Below are 12,423 nucleotides of genomic sequence, written 5' to 3' on the forward strand. Positions count from 1 at the left end.
TGAGTAATATTCCATTGTATATATGTGCCACATCTTCTTTATCCATTCATCTGTTGATGGACAGTTAGGTTGCTTCCATGTCCTGGCTATTGTAAATAGAGCTGCAATGAACATTTTGGTACATGACTCTTTTTGAATTATGGTTTTCTCAGGGTATATGCCCAGTAGTGGGATTGCGTTACCCCAACTTTTAAACTAGAAAAAAGTTACGTACGATCGAGTGTCGTAAAATAAAACCACACCGTCATTTTAATACATTACAGAAACTTAAAAATATTTTTTAATGTGTGTCTACCTTTCTGGAGAAGGGATTATGCATTATTCTGAATTTTTTTTCTTTATTCATTTCCTTGCAAAATCTTCTTTGATGGCGTTCTAGTGATAATAAACAACAAATGATAAACCTTTCAGTTTGCTCTTGATAGAAAGTTCCAGAATTTTTCTGAAATTTTACTAGTTTGAGATCTCCAAGTAAGAAACTGATTGAGTGGATAGAGCCCTTCCTGCTTTGACCTTTAGGGCCAGATAATGTGATTTAAAGCTAAAGAGTTACTCTGTGCCCCGACTGTCCTAAGAACTCACTAATGTTTATCCATTGTCATTCATTGACTACCTGTTAAAACCTACAATAGGTAACTGCCCTTACTTTACATTTTTGATTAGGCAAATCACCCAGCGTCTCTAAGTGTCTCTTCTTACCAAAGTTGGGAAAAGTGTAATACTCATCCCATGTCCCAACATTATTTAAAGAATCAAAATGTCATATATCATAGAAAAGCAAAGTGCCCTATAAAGTTAAGGAGTGGAGAAGAGATTCTCAGACATCGGCCTTTCACGATTAACAAAGTCCAGCGACAGTCGTTCTAGAATCCAGAATATTAATGGCTGGGAGGCTGGTTCTAAGTTTATTGTTCTTTTCTTGTTCTGTTGTTTCTTCCTTAGGAGACAGAATGCTTAACAAACGTTGATCAGGACAAGAGGGATGGGGAGACTGAAAAACGTCAGCCATCAAAAGAAACAATTACTGAAACCTTCAAAATGTGCATGGACTGCTCCTTCTTTAGTTCCTCTTCCACCCATAAAGTATCTTAAGTCTAAATCAAATATTATGCTGTGCAACACTGCCACTCACAGTATTTCCACCGGCCTTGTTTCTTTCTCATAGAAGTGTCACAAGCTGTACCTACTACTCTTCTGCAACTTGAGGAATAACTGAAGATGAAGAAAAAAAAAAAAAAGTCTTGGTTATGATGCACATAGTTCTATCCAAATAGAGTTTTATAAACCAGATGGACAGGTCTTTGACTTCAGAAGGGAGGAAGTAGAGTGAAACAAAGAAATTTAACTTTCAATTACCTTTCAAAGGTAACTGTTTTAAAATAAACTGGTCAAGCCAGTGGTGACACCTCATGGGCTCTCCTGGGGTACTGTTTTCTAGTTAGGAGAGAGGGACATTATAATGAAATGGGTTTAACAATACTACCTGTCCCATGGAGTTTTGTAGATTGAATGAGTTTAACACCTGTAAAGTTAGAACCAGTGCCTGACACAGAGTAAGCACTAAATAAATGTTGGATATTAGTATGGAAGATACTGCAATATAACTGCTGGAAACTTAGCTAAGAACATTCATTGGCTGCACACCCTGAGAAGCCTCCTGGGTTAACAAAAGGACTGAGCTGGAGTGGAGGACTTGAGAGCTGTGAAACAGTATCTGGAACAGGGTAGCTCTCAAAAGGCAGAAATTATTTAAAGCTAGTAAATGTAGGCTTTGTGGTCTAAAAATAGGCTTCATTTTTTGTTGTTGTTTTGTCCTTTTTCAATACTCAAGTCTAAACTCGCAGGAAAACCTAACTAAGGGGACTTCCCTGGTGGCACAGTGGTTAAGAATCTGCCTGCCAATGCAGGGGACATGGGTTCAGTCCCTGGTCCAGGAAGTTCCCACGTGCCGCGGAGCAACTAAGCCTGTGCGCCACAACTGCTGAGCCTGTGCTCTACAGCCTGCGAGACCCAGCTACTAAAGCCCGTGCACTCCAGGGCCTGCGTGCCACAACTACTGAAGCCCATGCCGCCTAGAGCCTATGCTCAGCAATGAGAAGCCACCGCAGTGAGAAGCCTGTGCACTGCAATGGAGAGTAGCCCCCGCTTGCCGCAGCTAGAGAAAGCCCACGTGCAGCAACAAAGACCCAATGCAGCCAAGAATTTAAAAATAAATACAAAAATTAAAAACCTAACTAAGGATAGGTCTTAAATGCCTGCAGGAATTGTATGAACTACAATCGTACTGTTTCAGCTAACACTCCTAAAACAGGGTTGTCCCAGATAACTTAGCTCTGAAACTTTGCTGCTTCATCTTAACTATGCTTGCATTGAACTCCTAGAACTAGTCTGTGAGGCACTTGGAGTAGTGGACAACTACAGGGCTGTCCATCTATCCCTCCTCCTTTTTATGGAAACTTCTCACAGTCATCCATATCTTACCAACAGTGGGCACCTGACCCAAGCTGGGCCATCAGAGTCTCCCCTATGGAAATTTGTCTTTGGACAAAAATTAGTCTTTCTCTAGTTAAATGATCCTAAAGCTTAGGAGCTTTGTAATGAGCCTCTTCCATCTGTGAACGATGCAGATGAGCTGATAGCTACCCAGTGGCTTTGTAGGTCCCAGTTCTAGAACCTGCTGCCTGCCTCAGCCCTTAGGTTCCATGAGCCACCCTTTGTCCTTCTAATGAATAGCACTTTTCTATTTAAACTGGCTTACTTTGATTGCTATTATTTCTAGAATCCTAACTAATACACCTGGATACAGGAGAAATTATTTCCACGTGACCTCCTCCCTTTCTGTGTACCTCACCACTACCCCCTAAGTCCAACCTATCATTATTTCTTGCATTGTGAATTGCAGTAGACTCCTAGCTGACTCCACTAGAAAAATCCTGCAATGGACAAGTACTAGTTATTGTGCTAGTTGGAGTGTATAAGCAATCAAATTCTTTACCTTCAAGATTATGATTACAGAGTTGTAGCAAGACAGCTTGGAAATGAAATTCAGCTTACTGGAGGAAACTTCTTTATGTTGGTCAGAGCAGCCTGCAAGTATCATGCCCCTTTGTAAGCCCCCAGGTAGTGATGCTGAGTGAGGCTCAGAGGGCAGGATGGTCAAATTCTTATCCAGAAAAGGTTAAGTCTATTCACATGAGAACAAATCACTAGCCTTTCTAGGATGGAGGAAGCCTAGTGTTGTCAACTTACTATCAAGTGGCCAATTAGTCTCCTAAATAAATAGTGCCACCTTGGGAGCTCAGTGTTGGTCTCCGTCAATATTTACGTAAAGGTTCAGAGACAGCAGTAGCTAAGTCAGCCTTGGTAAGTGGGAGTCCGTGCCATTGGGCCTCTGCATAGCCTCCATCTCTACCACTGTTATCTATTCCATTCATGTGCTCACTGTGCTAATACTGAGATGGCCAGTATGTGGCTGACATCAACCAGCCATGTCATTCTGTCTATTTGGATGTTCAGTGTCTCTTCCATGGTGAATTCTTTTTCATGGGCATTGATATATGAAGCAAAGATCTTCATACTCTGTCTTCCCTTCCCTATATCCATCCATATACCTCTACTCCAGACCTTGGTGCAGCCAATCTTCCAGTCTTTTTCCTTTTAAGACACTGACCAACTGGCCAGGCCATTTGCCACTGCCCATGAGTTCATATATATTCTCACTTTGAGCCACTTCTCCTTCCACACAAAATGGGTGACCACATTAATATCTGCCAATTGGGAAGATTTCCACTGCAACTGCCTTTCAAAGTTACCCCTGAAAATGGTCATAACCCACCCATAAGCCAAACGGGCTTTTTACACCTGATTCAGCTGGAGCTACCCCCATGCACCACTATGACCATAGGTATGTGCTGAGTGAAGAACACTTAGGTGCAACTGCAGTGGGTAACAGCGGGTCCTGGGTTGTCTCTGCACGCATATTGCTTGTGTCCTCTGATTCTGCTTAGGCTGGGTCCTAGGTGTAATGTTCCTGTCTTATGATGTCTTGGTGTTGGGCCCATCTGACTTTACGACTTGGTGCATTTGACAGAATCCAGCCAATGATGGCCAGTTCCAGAGGCATAGTCACTTGGGGTCCCCTGGTCAAGTTTTCCATCTCTATCATGGCCCAGTAGCACACCAGTCGCTATTTTCAAAAGGCTTACAATTCTCTGCTACAACTGGCATATTCTTGCTCCTGGATTTCAATAGCTTGCATTGTGATTCTCCCACTGGGTCTTGCCATAAACTTCCCACTGCTCCTTTTCCCACGACTGTCACCTCCATGGAATCTGCAACATCATATGACTCCAAACCTTACTTAAAGCTGTCACCTGGTATACTGTCCAGAGCAGTATTACTAGGCATAGAATGTATTGTCCCCAGAATCTGAAGAGGCCTGCTTACCAGGCCTCTTACCAGCACACCAAGAGTGTGCTTCCTTCTTTGAGAAAGGGGATGCAAAATGCAGTAATTTGTTTTTTTCTGTCTTAGGGGATATGTCAGCATTCCCCTGAGCACTAGACCTCTGAATCTTTCATAGAGTTTATTTCCCATCCTCTGGATTGCATGCAGCTTACCAAGACCTTCAGTGTACTAACCACTTCTTGTTCTGTCTGTCTGATCAGAGTGATGTCAGGTAATGTAATTCTGGGGCAAAACTATAAATGTATGTTCCTGTCCCTTCTATGTGAATGTGAACTACTTCTGATTCTTTAAAAAAATTTAAAAAGAAATTAGATATAATTGACATATAGCATTGTTTTCAAATTCAATATATGTATATATTACAAAATGATCCCCACAATAAGTCTAGTTAACATCCATCACCACACATACTTGCAAATTATTTTCCTTGTTATGAGAACTGATTCTCTTTCTTGATTGGAATACAAAAAGACACATTTGTCAAATCAATGGCTACATACCATGTCCCTGAGACCTTATTAATCTGATCTAGCAAAGATACAAGTACAATAGCTACAATAGGGTCTACTATCTGGTTGAGTTTGCAGTAGTGCACTGCCATCCCCCAGGATCCAAGAATTTCTGCAGGGACCAGACTGGTGAATTTAAAAAGAGCTTAAACAAGGACCGACACCTCTGAATCTGACATTCTTATGAATGGCACTAATCTCCACCATTCCCCCCGAGATGCAATATTAATATTGTTATTGTTTTATTAACTTGGCTGGGTTGGGGACAGTTTCAGAGGTTTTCCCATTTCTGGACTTTCAATTCTATTCCATTGATTGATAGGTCTATCCTATGCCAGTATCACACTCTCCTTATTATAGCTTTGTAGTAGGTTTTGAAATGTGGACGTGTAAGTACTCCAACTTAATTATTCTTTTTCAAGATTGTTTTGACTACTCTGAGTCCCTTACATTTCCAGATGAATTCTAGGATCACTCTATCCATTTCTGCAAAATAGTCAGCTGGGATTTTTATGGAGATTGCATTGAATCTGAAGATCAATTTGGGGAATATTGCCATCCTAACAATATTAAATCTTCCAATCCATGAACATGGGGATGACCTTCCGTTTGTTTAGGTCTTCTTTAGTTTCTATCAATGATTTCATAGTTTTTAGTATACAAGTTTGCACTTTGGTTATAATAAGTAATATTTTATTCCTCTTGATGCTATTTTAAATAGAATTTTCTTTAAAAATTATTTTATTTATTTATTTTTGGCTGCATTGGGTCTTCATTGCTGCGCGCGGGCTTTCTCTAGTTGTGGCGAGCAGGGGCCACTCTTCGTTGCAGTGTGCAGGCTTCTCATCTTGCTGGCTTCTCTTGTTGCGGAGCACAGGCTCTAGGCGTGTGGGCTTCAGTAGTTGTGGCATGTGGGCTCCAGTAGTTGTGGCTTGCGGGCTCTAGAGTGCAGGCTCAGTAGTCGTGGTGCGTGGGCTTCATTCCTCCACGGCATGTGGGATCTTCCCAGACCAGGGCTTGAACCCGTGTCCCCTGAATTGGCAGGCGGATTCTTAACCACTGTGCCATCAGGGAAGTCCTAGAATTGGTTTTTAAATTTCATTTTTGGAATGTTCATGGCTAGTAAATAGAAATAATATATTTTTTATTGATCTTGTATTCTGCAACCTTGCTGAACTTGTTTAATAGTTTGGGTGTGTGTATTCCTTAGGATTTCATATATACAAGTCATTTCATCTGGGACTAGAGATAGCCTTAATTTTTCTTGTTCAATCTGGATGCCTTTTGTTTCTTTTCCTTGCCTAATTGCCTTTTATTCAATGTTGAATAAAAGTGGTGAGAACAGACTTTCTTGCCTTGTTCCCAACCTTAGGGAGAAATCATCCAGTTTTTCACTATTAAGTGTGGTGTAAGCAATGAATTTTTTCATAGATGGTCTTTATCAGATTGAGGTTTCACCTTCATGTTTGAAGGATAGTCTGATGAGGTATAGAACTGGATAGCTTTTTTTTTTTCCTTCCAGCACTCTAAATATATCATTCTGTGTTCTTCTGGCTTCTGTTATTACTAATGAGAAGTTGGCTATTAATTGTATCATTGTTCTCCTGTATATAATGTGTCACTTCCCCTTGGCTACTTTTAAGACGTTTGCTTTATTGAAGTTTAGCTGTTTGCCCTTGATCATGTTTAAGTGTGGTTTTCTATATACCACTTGGGGTTCCTGGAGTTTCTTCAGTTTGTAAATATATGTCTTTCCAAATTTGGGGAGCTTTGCCACTATTTCTGCACATTTTTTAATTTTATTTTTTTGGCCGCACCGTGTGGCATGCGGGATCTTAGTTCCCTGACCAGGGAGTGAACCCATGCCCCCTGCATTGGGAGCACAGAGTCTTAACCACTGGACTGCCAGGGAAGTCCTCTGCACATATTTTTTTATGTCCCATTGTCTTTCCCACCTGGAACTCCAAAGGACTCTAAAGCTTTCTTCATTATTTTTTTCTTCAGTCATTTTTCTCTTTGTTCTTCAGACTGATAATCAGTCATCAAGACCACTTATTCTTTTTCTTAAAAAATGAATTAATTTTATTTATTTATTTTTGGCTATGTTGGGTCTTTGTTGCTGCACGCAGGCTTTCTCTAGTTGTGGAGAGCAGGGGCTACTCTTTGTTGTGGTACGTGGGCTTCTTATTGCAGTGGCTTTTGCTGCAGAGCACAGGCTCTAGAAGCGTGGGCTTCAGAAGTTGTGGCACGTGGGCTCAGCAGTTGTGGCGCATCAGCTTAGTTGCTCCATGGCATGTGGGATCTTCCTGGACCAGGGCTCGAACCCGTATCCCCTGCATTGGCAGGCAGATTCTCAACCACTGTGCCACAAGGGAAGCCCCACTTATTCTTTATTATACCATCTTCAATCTGCTGTTAAGCTCATTAAGTTCCTCAGTTTTTCATTTCAATATTGTACTTTTCAGTCCTGGAATTTCCATTTGATTCTTTTTTATAGTTCCTATTTCTCTGCTAGATTCCCTATCTGTTTATCCATTGTGTGTACATTTCCCTTTAAGTCCCAGTATATATATATATATATATATATATATATATATATATATATATATATATATATAAAATGGCTGATTTAAAGCTCTTGACTACTAATTGCAACATCTGAGTGATCGCAACATCTGAGTGATCTTGCAGTTGGTATCTATTGACTGATTTTCTTTTTCCTTAAGTATGAGTCATATTTTTCTGTTTCTTCAGATTTCTAGTAGTTTTATCATTGGGATGGATACAGAGTGATTTTTATTCCAGAAGGCAGTTAATTTGAGAGGGCTTAACTTCCCATCTCGTTTTCCTCTGTCACGGACAATGGCTGAAATCTCTGCTTAACTCTTTCAGCTTCTAGCTGAAACAGATGCTCTGTTTCACCAGGAACTCAGGGTTTTTCTCCACATAATTTAGTTTAGCTATTAGTCAAAGATTTGACAGATTATATATGCAGATTTGGGGACTTACATCTTCTGGGGCTTTCTCCCTGCACAGATTTCTCACCTAACTACTCTCTGGCTGCTCTGCCAACCTGAAACTCTGTCCTTTTATACCTTAAGCCAATAGAATGTGGCTCTCTACCACTTAAGCTATTTGGAGTTATGGGGATGTCCTCAGACACAAAGTCACAAACAAAAAAATGTTACCTATTGCATTTCATTTTTCAAATATAGTTATTTCTATCTTTGGGAGGGTTAATCTGACCAAGTTAACTCCACCATTATCATAAACTAGAGACATATGCTATTGATATTTATATGTTTATCTGTATTCAGCAATCTTGCTAAATTCCTATTTGTTTAAATTTGTAGATTCTCTTGTATTTTCAACACAGACTGTCATACTGTCTACAAATATTAATATTTTTCTTCCTTTGTATCCAATCCATATAGCTCATTCTCTTTCCCCTAATTATGCTAGCTATAATATTAAGTACAATACTGAATAGAAACAGTGATAGACAGTAAGCATCCTCATCATAATCTTGACTTTCATGGTAGTGCTTCTAAAGTATCACCATTAAGTATTTTTTACTGTAGTTTTGTAATAGATGATCGATCTATCAAAGAAGTTTTAATTTCTCTTTCTGCTATTCCATTGTTAGTTTATAGAAATGCAACAGATTTCTGTATAGTAATTTTGTATCCTGAAACTTTACCCAATTCATTGATGAGGTCTAGTAGTTTTCTGGTAGAGTCTTTAGGATTTTCTATGTATAGTATCATGTCATCTGCGAACAGGAAACAATCCTATTTACCATCACATCAAAAAGAATAAAACACCGAAGAATAAACCTACCTAAGGAGGCAAAAGTCCTGTACTCTGAAAACTAGAATATGCTGCTTAAAGAAACTGAAGACAACACAAACAGATGGAAATATATACCACGTTCTTGGACTGGAAGAATCAATACTATTAAAATGACCATACTACCAAGGCAATCTATAGATTCAGTGCAATCCCTATCAAATTCCAAAGGCATTTTCCACAGAACTAAAACAAAAAAATTATTATTATTATTTTTTTAATTAAAAAAAATTTTTTTTTGGCCACGCCACGCAGCTTGCTGGATCTTAGTTCCCTGACCAGGGATTGAACCCAGGCCCACTTCAGTGAAAGCGCTGAGTCCTAACCACTAGACTGCCAAGGAATTCCCCAAAATTAAAAAAATTTGTATGGAAACACAAAAGACCCCAAATAGCCAAAGCCATCTTGAGAAAGAAAAATGAAGCTAGAGGAATCAGGCTCCCTGACTTCAGACTATACTACAAAGCTACAGTAATCAAAACACAGTATGGTACTGGCACAAAAGCAGACATATAGATCAATGGAACAGGATAGAAAGCCCAGAAAATAGACCCAAGCACCTATAGTCAATTAATCTACAACAAAGGAGGCAAGAATATACAATGGAGAAGAGACAGTCTCTTCAATAAGCGATGCTGGGAAAACTGGACAGCTACATGTAAAAGAATGAAATTAGAACGTTTTCTAACACCATATACAAAAATTAACTCAGAATGGATTAAAGACCTAAATGTAAGAATGGATACTATAAAATTCCTAGAGGAAAACGTAGGCACAACACTCTTTGATGTAAATCACAGAAATATTTTTTTTGGATCCGTCTCCTAGAGTAATGGATATAAAAACAAAAATAAACAAATGGGACCTAATTAAACTTAAAAGCTTTTGCACAGCAAAGGAAACCATAAACAAGATGAAAAGACAACCCTCAGAATGGGAGAAAATATTTGCAAATGATGTGACCCACAAGGGATTAATTTCCAAAACACACAAACAGCTCACACAGCTCAATATAAAAACAAAACACAAAAGAAAACCCAACCCAATTAAAAATTGGGCAGGGCTTCCCTGGTGGCGCAGTGGTTGAGAGTCCACCTGCTGATGCAGGGGACATGGGTTCGTGCCCCGGTCCGGGAAGATCCCACATGCCGCGGAGCGGCTAGGCCCGTGAGCCATGGCTGCTGAGCCTGTGCGTCCGGAGCTTGTGCTCCGCAACGGGAGAGGCCACAACAGTGAGAGGCCCGTGTACCACAAAAAAAAAAATGGGCAGAATATCTAAATAGACATTTCTCCAAAGACATACAGATGGTCAAGAGGCAAATAAGAAGATGTTCAACATTTCTAATTATTAGAGAAATGCAAATGAAAATCAAAACTCCAAAGAGTTTTGGCCTCACACCGGCCATAATGGCCATTATCAAGAAGTCTACAAATAATAATAAATGCTGGAGAGGGTGTGGAACCTTCCTACATGGTTGGTGGGAATGTAAATTGGTAAAACCACTATGGAGAACACTACGGAGGTTCCTTAAAAAACTAAAAATAGAGTTACCATATGATCCAGCGATCCCACTCCTGGGCATATATATCCAGAGAAAACTATAATTTGAAAAGATACATGCGCCATAGCAGCACTATTTACAATAGCCAAGACATGGAAGCAACCCAAGTCTCCATCGACAGATGAATGGATAAAGAAGATATGGCATATATATACATATGTATAATGGAATAATACTCAGCCATAAAAAAATGAAAAAATTCAATTTGCAGCAACTTGGATGGACCTAGAGATTATCATACTGAGTGAAGTCAGAGAGAGAAATAAAAATATCATATAATATTGCTTGTATGTGGAATCTAAAAATATAATACAAATGAACTTATTTACAAAACAAAAACAGACTCACAGACATAGAAAACAAACTTATGGCTACCAAAAGTGAAGGTGCGGGTAGGGATAAATTAGGAGTTTAGGATTAAAATATACACACTACTATATATAAAAAATAGATAACCAACAAGGACCTACTGTATAGCTGTATAGCACAGGGAACTATACTCCATATCTTATAATAACCTATAATGGAAAAGAATCTAAAAAAGAATATATACATATATATGTAACTTAATCACTTTGCTGTACACCTGAAACTAACACATTGTAAATCCACTATATTTCAATAAAAATTTTTTTAAAAGTCTTCTTCTATTCCTTGCTGTTTGAATTTTTTCCATTAGTCAATGTTGAAGTTTACCTTTTTTCCCCCTGAATCTATTGAGATGAGATAATCATATGGCTTTCTCTTTTAAGCTGTTGATAAGAGGTATTATATAAACAGATTTCTCTAATATTGAACCATCCTTGATTTGACCCTCTTTGATTTTCATGTATTATTTCTTATACACTACTGGGTTTGGTTTGCTAGTGTGGAAGATTGAATTTTCCAATATAATATCTCCAGACATATACACAGAGGTATCTGCCAAACCATATGCTCCTTTGCAATGTGACTTTGCTTCTCTCTCATCAAGATATAGAGTCATCTCTCTTGAATCTGGGCTGAGCAGTAGAATGCAACAGAAGGAACATGCATGCCTTCCAAGAGTGGATGAGACATTTACAACTTAACATGATCCTCTTCTGATGCTCCTTTTCAGAACCCAATTGCCATGCTGTAAGAAGTCCAAGCTATAAGGAAAGGCTACATTAAAGTGCTTCGGTCAACAGTCCCAGTTGAGTCCAGTCTTCCAGTTATCCCAGCCTGGGCTTCAGATATGTGAGCAAAGAAGTCTAGATGATTCTGGCCCCAAGCTTTTCAAATCATCCCCCCCAGACATAAGAGTTCTCATAGCTGAGGCCAGACATTTTGGGACAGATATAAGACGTTCCCACTGTGCCCTAATTCATGATGCACAGAACGTATATATGCATGACTTTGTTTTATGCCACCAAGTTGGGGCAGTGTACTACATAGCAGATAACCGAAACAGCTAGATTTTATAATTTTGCATCTTTTCACAAGTGAGATTATTTAGAATTTTAAAACACTGCCTTAGTCTGATTTTGGTATCAAGGTTATACTAACTTTGTATGATGAATTGGGTGGCTTTTTATTTTACATATGAAAAAAAGGATTACCTGTTCCTTGTGGGTTTGGTAAAAATCAGATTTTTCTATTTCTTGAGTGAAATTTTCAAATCGCATAGTTTCTAGAAAATTATGTTTCATTTAAAATTCAAATTTACTGCAATATTATAATAATCCCATAAGATTAAAAAAATACTGTAGCTGTAGTTATATTCTCCTTTGTGTTTCCTACTAGGTTTTTTTTTTTGTGTGTGTGTGTGTGTGTGCATGTGCATACACAAGTTTTACTAGAGATTAGGTTGTTTTTAAGAAATCAGCTTCGGGCTTCCCTGGTGGCACAGTGGTTGAGAATCTGCCTGCTAATGCAGGGGACACAGGTTCGAGTCCTGGTCTGGGAGGATCCCACATGCCACGGAGCAACTAGGCCCATGAGCCACAACTACTGAGCCTGCGCGTCCGTCTGGAGCCTGTGCTCCGCAACAAGAGAGGCCGCGATAGTGAGAGGCC

The 12,423-nt window shown here is 39.2% G+C and overlaps 1 protein-coding gene across 2 annotated transcripts in view; it reads right to left on the reverse strand.

The window, feature by feature from the left end:
* Positions 1-12,423, reverse strand: part of DIP2B (disco interacting protein 2 homolog B) — a 273,451-nt gene continuing 261,028 nt past the window's right edge. The window contains exons 40-41 of one of the 2 annotated variants that reach the window (XR_003680363.2): positions 1,133-1,212; positions 3-375 (exon numbers count right to left, since the gene is read on the reverse strand). The gene's annotated coding sequence lies outside the window, so the exon portion shown is untranslated. Of the gene's footprint in view, positions 1,213-12,423 lie in introns of both variants that reach the window. The other variant, XR_003680362.2, reaches the window with a different exon arrangement.

The sequence above is a fragment of the Physeter macrocephalus genome, chromosome 6 (genome assembly GCF_002837175.3).
Source record: "Physeter macrocephalus isolate SW-GA chromosome 6, ASM283717v5, whole genome shotgun sequence".
Lineage (NCBI taxonomy): Eukaryota > Metazoa > Chordata > Mammalia > Artiodactyla > Physeteridae > Physeter > Physeter macrocephalus.